A 14,247-nucleotide genomic window follows, 5' to 3' on the forward strand; every position below is an offset into this window, starting at 1 on the left:
GATTCTAGCCCATTCTCTTCCTCTCTCTCGCTGCACTGAGCTGAGGGTGGGAGTGCACTGAGCACAGGGCAGGGGGTGAAGGAGCAGGTTGGGGTGTAGGGTTTGGCCAGGAGCTAGCATGAATGCCTCAGGGTTGAGGCAGGAGGTTTGGGTGTGGAATGCTTACCTGGGCAGCTCCCATTTGGTGTGAGGGGTGCAGGCAGGAATGTGGGATGGGGGGTGCAGGAGCTCCCGTTTCGTGCTCAAGGTGGGGGTGAGAACATGGGGGGTGCAGGAGTCAGGGCATGGGGCTCGGGGTGTGTGAGGAGGGCGCAGGAATCAGGGCATGGGGGGGGGCTGGGTATGTGTGGGGGGTGAAGGAGTCAGGGCAGGGGGCTGGGTGTGTGTGAGGAGGGTGCAGGAGTCAGGGCTGGGGTCGTGGGGGGGTGCAGGGGTCAAGGCAGGGGGCTGGGGTTGTGGGTGTGGGCTAGGGTCATGGGGGTGCTCCCAGCTCCCTGCCCAGAGCAGGTCACGGGGGGATATGCCCTGATTTTTCCCCCCCCTTTCCCCCCGGCCCTGTCCCCACCTCTTCTCCACCTTCTCCCTGGAGCAGCGAGCGCTCTGTGGCTCTGCTTGTCCCCCTCCCTTGCAAGAGCCGTCAGCTGATCAGTGGCAGGGAGGGAGAGGAGGAAGGGCAGGAACCCAGCATGGTGGGGGGTGGGGGGAACCTTGCCTGCCTGCAGCAGCAGCTGGCAGGACCAAGTTTCTTCACCCTGCCCCTGCAGGGAGGGGGGGATGAGGGCAGAGAAGAGTGGGCCGGGGTGGGCAGGATTTTTAATGGCATGCTGCTGCCTTCCAGGATCCCGGCCTGGATTCGGCAGTGGGCTGAGCGGCGCCGGCAGGTGGGACCCGGCAGGCAGCAGCGTGGCATTAAAAATCAGCTTGTGTGCCGTCTTCGGCATGCGTGCCATAGGTTGCCGACCCCTGATCTAGACTACAGAAAGTCCAAATGAGCGTTTGGAATTCAAGCGTTCTGTCTGTGGTTCGCTCTCTCCTGGAAGTGAGAGCCATAAACTAGGTATGAGTTGGTTAAATACTTAAACTAGATTGAGGCTAGGTTAATATCTATGCTAATAAAATTGTTACTTGGCTTGTATAATTCATGCAACTACTTCAGATTGGTTGTTTCTTGATATGCAGAGAAGAGGGTTCAGCTGGCCTTCAGATATCCATGTAAAAAGTGATTACTCTCAAAGGTTCAAGTGGCAGTCAAAAGTTTTGCCAGTTTGTCTTGAAATCTTCCTCCAGTGATGAATGTGCTCAATGGAATTATTTGGAGTGAAACGTCCTTCTATTTGGTCATCTACTCAACACTTCTTTATTGGGGCATGCATTATCCTTAACTGTTCCTGAAAGTTGCTTTGCCTTGAATATTTCTGGTAGTTCTCATGGTCTGTTCTTACGATTAAAAAAAAATGGACATAATATTTGTAATGGGGGAAACACTCAAGTTTTCATTTGGATAAAGCACTACAAATATGCATACTCATAACTCCTTAGAAATACTATGAACAACTTTTACCATAGCAGTTAAGAATTTCTTCTTAAAACTCTGGCCACAATGAGGAAAGCACAGGAGTGACCTGAAAACAAAATCAATTAAGCTTTTTCTTAAAAAACACAAAGTTTGGGTTGAGTTTTGGGTAAATTTGAAAAAATCAATTTGGAGTATTTTTTTTAATTTTATTTATTTATTTTTGGAAATTGGTTTGTCTATATAAATTTAAATATTCCTTGCTAAATCTTATAACTTGTCTAAAACTTTTCCTGTGTTTGACCAATGGGGCTAATTGATCCATGTTTATATTAATCTCTCTGCTGTCTGGCTTTCTTCAGAACTGAACACACTCTCTTCACGTATTCTTTCCGTGTAGGAAATGGTCACTTACATTCCTCATCTATACTTGCTATCTACAGTTTTAAAGCTGGAGGCAGAAACTAGAAGGGTATTCCAATTAAGGCCCACTCAGTGTCAATTAAAGTGGAATTCCATTCTGTACTGCCAGTATTATGACTATATTCCACATGTAGCCATCGGTGCTCTGTTTGCAGAACTTGAAACGCCAAAATCATAATTAAATTTCCGTGGCTTCAAGTTCATAGAGCCTGTGCTATTTGCACCCATGGAACTGGGAATTTTACATAAACAGAACTGTAGTTCTGTTTTCCAGCTAAACCATGGATAGGAGCTGGTATTTGAAAATCTTTCTGTAAAGAGAGCTTCTTGTTGAGTACATTACAAATTTATTGAATGCTGTGGTAAATCAACATTTGTGGTAAATATCAATTTTAAAAATGGTGACTTAAGATATTCAGGTTTTTTTCTTTAAATTAGCAGGGTAAGTGCTAGTGAATATAAATGACTTTTGTGGTTATGTGCTGCTGAACTTCACAGTGAAACATCCTACCACAAGATGGGAGTCTTGCTACCAGAATGTTCCCTATAGATTTTTACCACTGCCTTATAAGCTTTATAATGACTTGTAAAAGTGTTGTTTCACTTTACTGAATAGACATCGTGAAGTAAAACATAGCCGTTTTAAGCTTTGGACGTAAATTTGGATTTATGCAAGCTACAGTCTGTTTTTTAAATGTTAAATTCTTTCTTACCATAATAAAAATTAGTTTTTGACACCAGCTCAATGGTTGGAGGGAAGGTGTCACATTTATATATACCAAGTGCAGTTTTTGTTTTGTGAAAAGTGAAGATTCTTGCTCCCTCACACGGAGGTTTTTTGTGTATCCTGGAGTGAAGTTGCATTAAAATCCACTTGACTACTTCGGTTGCTGCATTAAAGTCTCTTAACATATGCACTGATTTAGGGGAGAGTTAACCTAAGCTGATGTATTTAGGACAGATCCTGATCAGTGAATTAACTGCTAATAGCACTGTGCAATGTTGCACTGACTATGGTTCTCAGGACTATTTCTGAAGGTCATTCTTAGTTTATTCCCTGACTTCCTAACATCTAGTAGTTAGCCTTGTAGACATGTTCCACTTGTGATGTGCATGAACACATGAATGATTTCTTTTGCACTAATGTGTGAAGACTTTTTTTTTCTCCAGTACATAACAGGTACAGTAAATCCTGTCCAAGGCTGCCATTTCTTGACAGCTGTAGGTTACCTCACAATATGAGGAACTATTCAGTGATTTAATTGCATGTTAGCCCAAATCTGGTATATTTTATTGCTATGTTAATACAGCCAGGTTCCTATTTGAACCAGAACAGCTTTCCCTGTTAAATGGAAGCTGGTTTTATTTTTCAGAAATAAGGTTTATATAGTTCAAGTGCTTTTTAGCCTTTGGATCTGTGGGTCTTGAGGCGAGTTGCATGTTCTTATTGGTTGGTCCTGTAACTTCTATAAAACAAGTTGCATTTGTTCTGTTCTTGGCAAATTAATTAACCCTTTAGCCTTAATCATTTTAAATACAATGGATGAGTACTAATAAGTTCTAATGAAACCAAATATACCTATGTGTTCACTCCTGCTTCCACTTGATTTGCCTCCCAGCTGCATGGAGAAGGAAGGAACTATCCAAACGTGTCTGAATTAGACTTGTTCAAGCATCTGGCATAGTATAAAAAAATTCTGAGAAAATAAACCTAAATTGTTATTTAAGAGTCAGTTATTTTATTCACTTTTTGCAGGAGAAACAAACAAAATATCCTGAGTTCTTGTCTAACTGTTAAGGAAGGAACTACTTTTTCAAATGTTGTATATTTTGTTATTTATGTGGAGTCTTGAGCAATGGAGTGGCAGAGCGATATTTGGACAGGGAACTCTTCAGGGGAAACTGCTTTTATACTCATTCAGTACCTTGCATATTATGGACATTACTGGGAGAGAGGGGGAACTGTCCGCCTTTTTGAAGGCACAAAATGCATGCTAATCGATTATAATGTGAAGTAAGTTTCCTCAGGCAAAGGAGGGACTATCTAATGAGCAAGGAAGTAAACTGTTTAAAAGTGCCTGCCCCAAATAGGACAGTTAATGCTTGTCAGATGAGTTTTGCAAAGGATCAATATTTAGAACTTCCTTAAGTTTCCCAACCTTGCTAGTTTTGCTACATCTAACTCTGACTTCAGTCTTTAATTAAGTAGCTGTTGTGTGATACGAGTTTCTGCAGGCTACTGTAATAAACAGAAATCTGTTGGAAATAGAAGTTGAGTGGCTGGAGACGTTTCCTATGATCTTAATTCAATAACTTCAGTGTATTTGAAACTGTAAAATATGTTACGGTCCTTGGATGAAAGTTGCTGTATGTGAGTTATAACTAAATTTAATGTCTTAGTGAAGACAAATGTTGACTCATTCCAGACTCTTTCCATTTCATGACTCTCTTTAAAGTTTCCATCTGTTTGATTTTAGAATAGCTGTTTTTCAGAACTCAGGAAGCCCATAGCAGAAACCTCTGAATAGTATTTAAAGGCAAAGAGACAGTAGTGATTTATTTCTGAAATAAGAATTACTATGCTACGTGAATTTTCATTAACAAGTTATTTATGGATCCACTGCTGTGGACAGAAGTCATTACTTGTGTCAGACAGGCAAAAGGTATCCTTGTTCTGATGGGTTTATTTTAAGGCTGTTGATTGATCACGGTTAACTCATGTGATTACATCAAAAAAATTAATTTAGATTAATTGCAGTTTTAATTGCACTGTTAAACAATATAATACTAATTGAAATGTATTAAATATTTTGGATATTTTTTTTACATTTTCAAATATATTGATTTTAATTACTACACAATACAAAGTGTACAGTACTCACTTTATATTTTTATTACAAATATTTGCACTGTAAAAAGATAAATGAGTATTTTTCAGTTTACCTCATACATGTACCGATCTCTTTATCGTGAACGTGAAACTTACAAATGTAGATTTTTTTTGTTACATAACTGTACTCTAAAACAAAACAATGTAAAACTTTTAGAGCCCACAAGTCCATTCAGTCCTCCTACTTGTTTAGCCAATTGCTAAGAGAAACTAGTTTGTTTACATTTACAGGCGATCATGCTGCTGGCTTCTTATTTACAATGTCACCTGAAAGTGAAAACAGACATTCACATGGTACTTTTGTAGCTGGCATTGCAAGGTATTTACGTGCCAGGTATGCTAAACATTTGTATTTCCCTTCAGGCTTTGGCCACCAGGCCAGAGGACATGCTTCCATGCTGATGGCGCTCATTTAAATTTATGACTGAACTCCTTGGGAGAGAATTGTATGTCTCCTGCTTTGTGTTTTACCTGCATTCTGCCATATATTTCATGTTGCAGTAGTCTCAGAGGATGACCCATCATGTTCTTCGTTTTAAGAACACTCCCTGAAAATGTGACAAAACGCAAAGAAGGTACCAATATAAGATTTCTAAAGATCGCCACAGCACTCAACCCAAGATTTAAGAATCTGAAGTGCCTTCCAAAATCTGAGAGGGACGAGTCGTGGAGCATGCTTTTGGAAGTTTTAAAAGAGCAATACTCCGTTGCGGAAACTACATAACCTGAACCATCAAAAAAGAAAATCAACCTTCTGCTGGTGGCATCTGACTCAGATGATGAAAATGAACATACGTTGATCTGTACTGCTTTGGATCGTTGTTGAGCAGAACCTGTCATCAGCATGGACGCATGTCCTCTGGAACGGTGGTTGAAGCATGAAGGGACATATGACTGTTTAGCCCATCTGGCATGTAAATATCTTGCAACACCAGCTGCAACAGTGTCATGTGAATGCCTATTTTCACTTTCAGGTGACGTAAACAAGAAGCAGGCAGCATTATCTCCTACAAATGTAAACAAACTTGTTTGAGCGATCAGCTGAACGAGAAGTAGGACTGAGTGGATTTGTAGGCTCTGGTTTTATTATTTTTGAGTGCAGTTATGTAACACAAATCATTTGTAAGTTCAACTTTCATGATAGAGATTGCACTACAGTATTTGTATTAAGTGAATTGAAAAATACTGTTTTTTAAAGTGCAAATATTTATAATAAAAAATATAAAGTGAGCACTGGACACTTTGTAGTGTGTTTGTAATTGAAATCAATATATTTGAAAATGTGCAAAACATCCAAAATATTTATATAAATAGTATTTATATTATTTAAAAGTGAAATCCTGCAATTGATTTTTTTTTAATTGCTTACAGCCCTGGTTTATTTTAAATAGACCCTAGAATATATACAAAACAAATGATACCTTTGCACTGTTACTACGTGCCCATTGCTTAAAATGGATGTCAACTTTAGAGTTTCAAGGAGCTTCAAGTGCTAAATGTACCAGGCTTTTTTATGGCTAAGATTTTTTTTGGTCCTGTTCTTTGAAAATGTTTCCTCTGTTGCATGCAAGATCTCTCCAGCCCATTGGAATGGAAGCAGAGTTCTTTTTGTCTTTGTTAAATTTGAAGCATATTTACTGATTTTCCCCCCCTCCCCCCCGTCTTCCCCCATTCTTTCCTCACTCTCTCCCTCAGCCAAGTAGAGTGGATGTTTCCTTTGGTTTTCAGAGACCTTTTACAAAGGATTCTTTCATCTGAGAAGTGAGTTTTTCATTACCTTGTTTACACCCTCCGCCCTGTGCAGTTTTCTCTGTCACTTGCACTCCATCTGGAGATGAGGAGGAGGATTGTTACAGATGCTCTGTTGGAAGGGTTGGAGACTCCCCTAGCTTAGCAATAAATTCCTGAAATCTTATCCACATCTGCAGGAGTTTGAAGCCCCAGTGACAACATTTAAAAAACTCCTGCTTCCCTGCTCAGAAGAGTAATTTTGCATTTGGAACGGACTGCAGTGCTTGGGGAAGGGAGTTAGGACCAGATGTTCTTCCCTGTACCTAGCACTCCACTGAGACATGATAGGGTGCCTACTTCTGAAGCCAGTGGCTTTGCTGCTGCTTCGAGTAGTGTTCCTATGGGTGCCCTCAGATTTTAGGTAGTAGTGTTTGTTAGGCCTGTGCATGCTGACGGCCTCGTGTCCTGCACTAAGGCTATATAGAGCTGTGTGGGCAAACCACCCTGAGTTCCTTCTCCATTGTCTGCTTGCGACAGACCGTTGGCAGCATCTGAGTTGAGTTTACTGTATTTTTCTCATGTGCTTAATAGTTTTAGTTTTCTATTTCCTTTGTGGTGGTTAGCTTTGTTTTTAAAACTATAGAATTACTACAGCTATCTTCTAAAAGTATAAGATTTTTTTTTTTTTAAATGACCATTGTACCTCCACCTGTTTTGTTTCTTCCCCTCAGGAAAACTTAAACCAGTTCTCCAAGTTTAAACATTGCCTATGGTGCTGAGAGGCTATCCTGAGCAGTGATGGACACTCCTGGTGTGTCTGCTGCCTTGGGGAGTCACATGTTCCAAAAAATTGTAATTTCTGTCTGCAACTAAAGTCTGGTTAGAAAGAACCGACAACTTAAACTGTCTCTTCATAACGGAGCGTTCGCTCGAGCCAGCTTCTGACCCTGGTGAGGGGACTCCCCCCACATTACAGCGGTCTCTCAACAGGTCAACTGTTTCAACCTCCTTAGCGCAACACTCCCCTAGAGCATTGAAGAAGAAATGCCTCTCAAAAAGACTCCAGGAAGCAGTCTTCAGGTCTTCTGGGTAGAGAATCTGTCCCTGATCAATGGTTGGCATGGTTAGAAACAACTTGTTCTGAGGAAGTAAATAAAGTGCTGTTACATGGCAGGAAACAATTTACTTGTGACACATATACCCAAAACTGGATGAGATTCAAACACTGGTGTGACCTAAAACATCTTTCACCTACATCTTTGCCACTATCATATGTATTAGATTATATCTTAGAACTAACAAAGACAGGTTTATCTTTTAAAATCCATAAGTGCATTTGGCAGCTATTACGGTCTTCCATCGTATGGTAGAGAGTTTTCTGTCTTTGCTCATCCTACAACAGAGGTTTCTCAAGGGACTGGACAACCTCCTCCTTCAAATCAAATGCCCTATGCCAACATGGGACCTCAACTTGGTACGTGGGTGTCTTACAAGGCCTTCCTTTGAACCTATGGCAACCTGCTCTCTTCTATAGCTGTCTACGAAAACTGCATTGCTTTTAGCCATTATTTCTGCTCAGAGTGGGTGAGAGAGGGGCTTTGATGCTATACCCTGTCTTCTTTAAGAATAAGGTCTGTCTGACCGCATCCCAAGTTACTGCCAAAGGTATCTTTGGACTTGCACATAAATTAACCTATCCACCTTACAGTTTTCTTCCATATGCCACACTAGGATAAAGGAGATGCAACATTAAAATATACTTGATGTTGAGAGGGCATTGACCTTTTAGTTCGGAACAAGCCTTTGAGGAAATCTCCCAGGTTTTTTCTCTCCATTCTGGACAGTGATCTCCAATTTCCAAGCAGAGACTCTAAATGGCTATCTAGCGGAATTGCCTACTGCTATCACTCTTGTGATCTTCAACCTCCCTCTAGAATATTAACTCACTCTACACAATCACTCTGTATTTCAGTATCCTTTCTTAAGAATGCTCTCATCACAGACTTATGTGGAGCTGTAGCTTGACTGTCCATTCATACATTTGCTGAACACTCTGAAGTGTCTAATGCCTCAGCTTCTGATGCAGTATTTGGCTCTTCTGTTCCATCTTCAATCTTAAACTTGACTCCAAAGTCCCACCCCTGCGTAGAGGGTACTGCTTGATAGTCGCCTAGATCGGAACTCCCATGGGAAACACGCTATCAGAGGCTCGTTCACCTGCACATCTACCAATGTGATATATGCCAGCAATGCCTCTCTGCTATGTACATTGGCCAAATGGGACAGTCTCTACGTAAAAGAATAAATGGACACAAATCAGATGTCAAGAATTATAACATTCAAAAACTAGTCGGAGTACACTTCAATCTCTCTGGTCGCTCAATTACAGACCTAAAAGTCGCAATATTACAACAAAAAAACTTCAAAAACAGACTCCGAGAGACTGCTTGAATTGGAATTAATTTGCAAACTGGACACCATTATCGTAGGCTTGAATAAAGACTGGGAGTGGATATGTCATTACACAAAGTAAAACTATTTCCCCATGTTTATTTCCTCTCCCCCCCACCCCCCACTGTTGTTCAGACATTCTTGTCAACTGCTGGAAATGGCCCACCTTGATTATCACTACAAAAGGTGGGGGTTTTTTGTTTTGTTTTTTCCTCTCTCCTGCTGATAATAGCTCACCTTATCTGATCACTCTCGTTACAGTGTGTATGGTAACACCCATTGTTTCATGTTCTGTGTATATAAAATCTTCCCATTGTATTTTCCACTGCATGCATCCGATGAAGTGAGCTGTAGCTCACGAAATCTTATGCTCAAATAAATTTGTTAGTCTCTAAGGTGCCACAAGTCCTCCTTTTCTTTTTGCGGATACAGACTAACACGGCTGCTACTCTGAATCTTGAAGAAGAAAGAGAAGGTTACTCATCCTGTGCTGAAACTGTGGTTCTTTGAGATGTGTCCCCCTATGAGTGCTCCACTACCCTCGTGTCTCCCCTCTGCTTCAGGGTTCTTTACAACAGACTCCATGGTAGAAAGGAACTGAGGGCAGTTCATCCTTTCATCTATATAGCCTCGGTGCAGGGCATGAGGCTGTGGCATGCGCATGCAAGGGCCAAACAGACACTGCTACCTAAAAGCTCTGATCTGAGGTGCATAGGATTAGAGCACCCATTTGGGGGGGACAGCACTGCATGGCTGAGTAACCTGTTCCTGCTTCATTTCACAACAGATTGAGGGCACACTAAGTGCATTAAGTCTAAATGGATTTCAGCACTAGATGCTGGCTTGCCCTCTCCTTTAGAATCACCATCTTAAGCTAACTTTCTAGTTCACTAGCAAATACCTTGTGATCATCTTGGGAACAACATAAATCAACACAGCCAATCTGCTCAGCACCAGAATCAACATAGTTACAAAGTTTGCAAGCAGGTTCTGGTAATGGGAAGAAATTCTGTTCTGATACATGCAACAACACCTACTTTTATTTTCTGTCCTGCTGCTGTATTGTATGTTAATCTTTTTTTAACGCAGGCTAATTCTAATTTAGAATGGTCTCTGACCCCACAGTACCCTCTAAGTGTTGTGCATAGTTTTGTATTTGTTCATTACTTTCACTTTGTGATGGTTGAATGGTTAACACTGGTTGCTACTCCCATAAGTTGTGCTTTCCATCAGAAATAATGGATCTGTCATAGGGGTAAGGCAAAACTTAGTTTTTTTTAATCTGTATTTTTAGCTTTTCCTAGTGTGACTTAACAGATCTGACCAACCTGTGCTTCTCTAGTATTCTCTCTAGGCTTGGCTCACCTTCCCTCACAGGTAGAATGCAAAGGAATGTTACATGGGGCTAAAAATGTCCCTCTGCTTGTTTTCTTCTTCAGTTCAATGGTTAAGTGTTAGTAATTTTTTTAGGTACTAATTAGCCTCATGAGGCTGTTGCATAGATCTTTACATCCAGAAGGGACTGCTATGATCAAATAGTCTGACTTCCTGCTGAACACAGGCCATGAATGTTAGAATAGTGTTTTCCTGTTGAGTTATTGCCCAGACGCTGAAATGTTTTGCTCTTTATTGTAACTAATTATAATGTCTAGAATACCAACGTTGCAGCTTGTAATTCCTGTGTTGTGTTATATAGAATTTGTTCTCTTAACAGGTCAGCTTGGTTTTAGTGTGAAGTATATATTTTATACCTTATTGATGTCTTTGACATGACTTATTTGTGTGAATCAGGCAAGGTTTGACTGGCAGGTTTATTTTAGGTAGGTTCTAGATGACATACATAATACAATACTAAAAAATCCAAACTTTAACTGAACTGTCACTTTGCCCATTCCTTAAAGGGGATGTCAACTGGCAATCCAATCAGCTTAAAAATTGAAAGTCGTTTCAAGTCCTAAACTTGCTAATTTTTGTGGCTAAAAATCCATTTTTTCTAATTTTGAAAACATTTTCCTTTCTCTCTTGCTCCAATGGAAACAAGGGAAAGTAGCAAAGTAGGAGACAACAGTGAAACTCATAATACACAGGGTGCTGGCACCTTTGCTTGTTGGGTCAGGACTTCAATTAAACTACTTGCATGCATTTAGTTAAGCATATTTATAATTGTTTTATGGGTTTGGGGCCCTATATTGTAAACAACAGGAACCATATTCTTGTGTCTGTAAAGTGTGCAGCATGCTTTTCGGTATGCAAAACAAGTGCCTATGTCCTATGATGCATCCTGTAACGCTTGTAATGGTCAGATTTTAAGAAAAATGCTATGGTAGACAAGCCCATAGAATATGTGCAATTCAGGCAAGAGTTACTAAATTACTAAAACAGATTTTGGACCTACATTCACATGCTGGAGAAGTGAATGTCTTGTGTCTGCATCTAGCCTTTTTCAGGCGTAAGTGGTGCTTATGGCTTTTCATATTTCACTTTGACAGTTCTCTATATGATATAAATATCTGAACAGTTTTGTATCTTAGACCCATTCCCCTTAGCATACTAAGTTGTCAACCACCCCACCTGCATTGTATGAAATTAATGCAAAGTTGTTTTTATACTAAAATCTTCAATAGCAGTCTGCAGCCTTATTTTTACAGAATTTTCATATTGGAATATAAAAACCTTAGAAATCTTAATCATACTATGCAACTCACTTCCCTTTCAGCGAATCCAGCGCAGCTTTGAGAAATATTTGATAACTACCATTAGACTTCCTCTTTCCTTACCAAGTTCCTCCTCCATTGTAATCTTTTTGTGTTCTTAGTTTTCCTCTCCTGCTAAAATTTGTTTATACTCATATTTTTGTTGCACCCTACTGATTTCCTCTTCATATTCCTGTGAGGATTATAGCAAGTTCCCACTCTTGCACCTCTAATGCTAGTCTGCCATTAATATTTTATTGGGTGTAATAGCAAAGTACCATTTGGATATTACATGGATGTTTGTTTACATTATGCTACAGACATTTTGTAATCTCAGAACTTTTTGAAACTTGTTTCCATGCTAGCCTAATTCAACTTTTATTTTAGTATCTGTTCTCCTGCAGTGTACTTTCAAGAACCACCTTTTTGGAGGTGGGCTGAAGAGGCAGTTAAAGGTGTGCTGATGCTAAGTATCTGGATTGATTGTGCTGAAGACTGGACTGTGTTTTCTATGCAACATGCACAGTACAGGCGGTGACCCTGTGAACTTTCTGAACATGCCTCCACCCTGACCTGCAAGAGCTGCTTCTAGTGGTGAGAGTGGCTTAGTCCACTGCTGTTCAGTTCCTGATCCTTATGTTTAGTGACTGCTGTGGTGGTGAGTCTCATGGGTCTGCTGTAAGCATGACTGAAACTACCAACGCACTTCATGCAAGACACCGAACAGCTATCCAATGGTATCTTGTATTTCTGGCCCGTTATGTATATAAGTGGCTGTTTATAAGGTAGAAGGCTAGAGTTTGACTTCTCTAAGAAAGTGCATTTCTTGATTACTGTGCCCATTAGATTGTGAAATGGTTGGTGAGAGTCAGACCATGATTTTTTTTAAAATGGTATCAATGAAGCCATATAAAAGATTCATCATTCACCAAGATTCAGTGTTGTTCTAAGGCCATTTTATAATTAGGGCATCTTTGATTAAAACATCAGTTTCCCTTAATCCTTCCCTCCTCCCCACCAACTTAATGGCTTTCTATTAGTGAGAACCAATGTTGGAATTTTGAGAAATATTTTCAAAGAAAGGCCAAATTGGGAACAAAAAGAAATTACACTGAAAATGCACATGCAACTGGGACTTAAAATGAGAATGATAGGCCTCGTTTTTTATTAATCACATTCCATAAATTGGGAGTGTGGGTATAAGAGTATGTCTAAACGTACGGAGTTTTTGCACTGTACTATCACCGGTGAAACTTAAAGTGCTGGTTTGTGTACTCACTCAATTCCTCGGGCGTCAGAGAGTGTTTACAGTACCATCCCCAACGAGAGCAGCGCTTTAGGGCAACTATCCCAAAGTGCAACTCTCTCGATAGGTCTTGTGGGAAGAGGGGGGGTGAGTGGAAGGCATTTGCTTAGTGCCCCGTCCTGCCCTGCTTTGTCTCAGGAACACCTTTACTTCCTGGTTTCTTCTGTGGCATTTTTTTTTAAAACCTCCTGCTGTCTGGCTGCTTCCCCCGCATCTGTAAACAAAGGAAAAGGGAGCTTCAAACTTCCTGGGGCTTACAGGGGGAGGGGCGGATGTCCTGTGTGTCAGAGCAGCGGAGATGCTGGCCAGAGTGGTCGCTTTTGGAACTATAGGATATTCGCCGGAGGCCAAAGGGTGTTTACGCTGCTAGAATGTGTCTTCACTTTCACAGCACCGCTAAAGGAGCAGTGGTAAGAGCTCTATGCCTCTCGTGAAGGTGGTTTTCTTTTTGTGGTGAAACTTCTGAGTTTCACCACAAAAAGTCATTAACAAGTATAGATGCTCCTGCAGTTTTAGCAAAAAAACGGGACTTTTTGCTCTTTAAATGGTAAGTGTAGACATACCTTGCTTATAAACTCTCATTACACAGAATAAGGGGATCGGTTTTACTTTAGATGTTGTCAGCAAGTCTCTGATCTGTGCTTTGGCTGCCTTTTAAAACTGGAGCCTTTAACAGCTCCAATCCTACAAGTTGGCTTTTGTTTTTGTTAACAGTGCTGTGATACATGTAAATTCAGCAGTAAGAGATACTCATTTACTGTGGACATGTGAACAGAGAGTAACATCCTTCAGTCTTTTCTGGGGCTAAATGCATGCTAATAAGTTTATAGGATAAACAGTGATGCTTCAGTTTAATGCTTGGCGGGGCGTGGCAAGCTATGAAAATGGTGGGTCAACAACAATCCCATCCATGTGAAGCTCCAAGAGAATGAAGCTAACTTAATTAAACCTTTATTGACTGCCAATGGAATGCTAAACACACTCTCATTCACACCACAGCATATGTAGTATTAAAACAATAGCAGACATGATCATGGCTAGACAAGTCAGTCAGCCATATAAAAGCCTATTTTTTCCAAGCACTCCTCTTCCATTACCTCCAAACTGCATATCGAAAAAGGGAATTAGACCTGACCCTTAGGGTATCTCTACAGTGCAAACCCCACCCAAACAAACCAAAACCCATGGCACCGAGTCTCAGAGCCTGAGCCTACAGACTTAAGCTCGTGGGACTTGCACT

The sequence above is a fragment of the Lepidochelys kempii genome, chromosome 5 (assembly GCF_965140265.1).
Source record: "Lepidochelys kempii isolate rLepKem1 chromosome 5, rLepKem1.hap2, whole genome shotgun sequence".
Classification (NCBI taxonomy): domain Eukaryota; kingdom Metazoa; phylum Chordata; order Testudines; family Cheloniidae; genus Lepidochelys; species Lepidochelys kempii.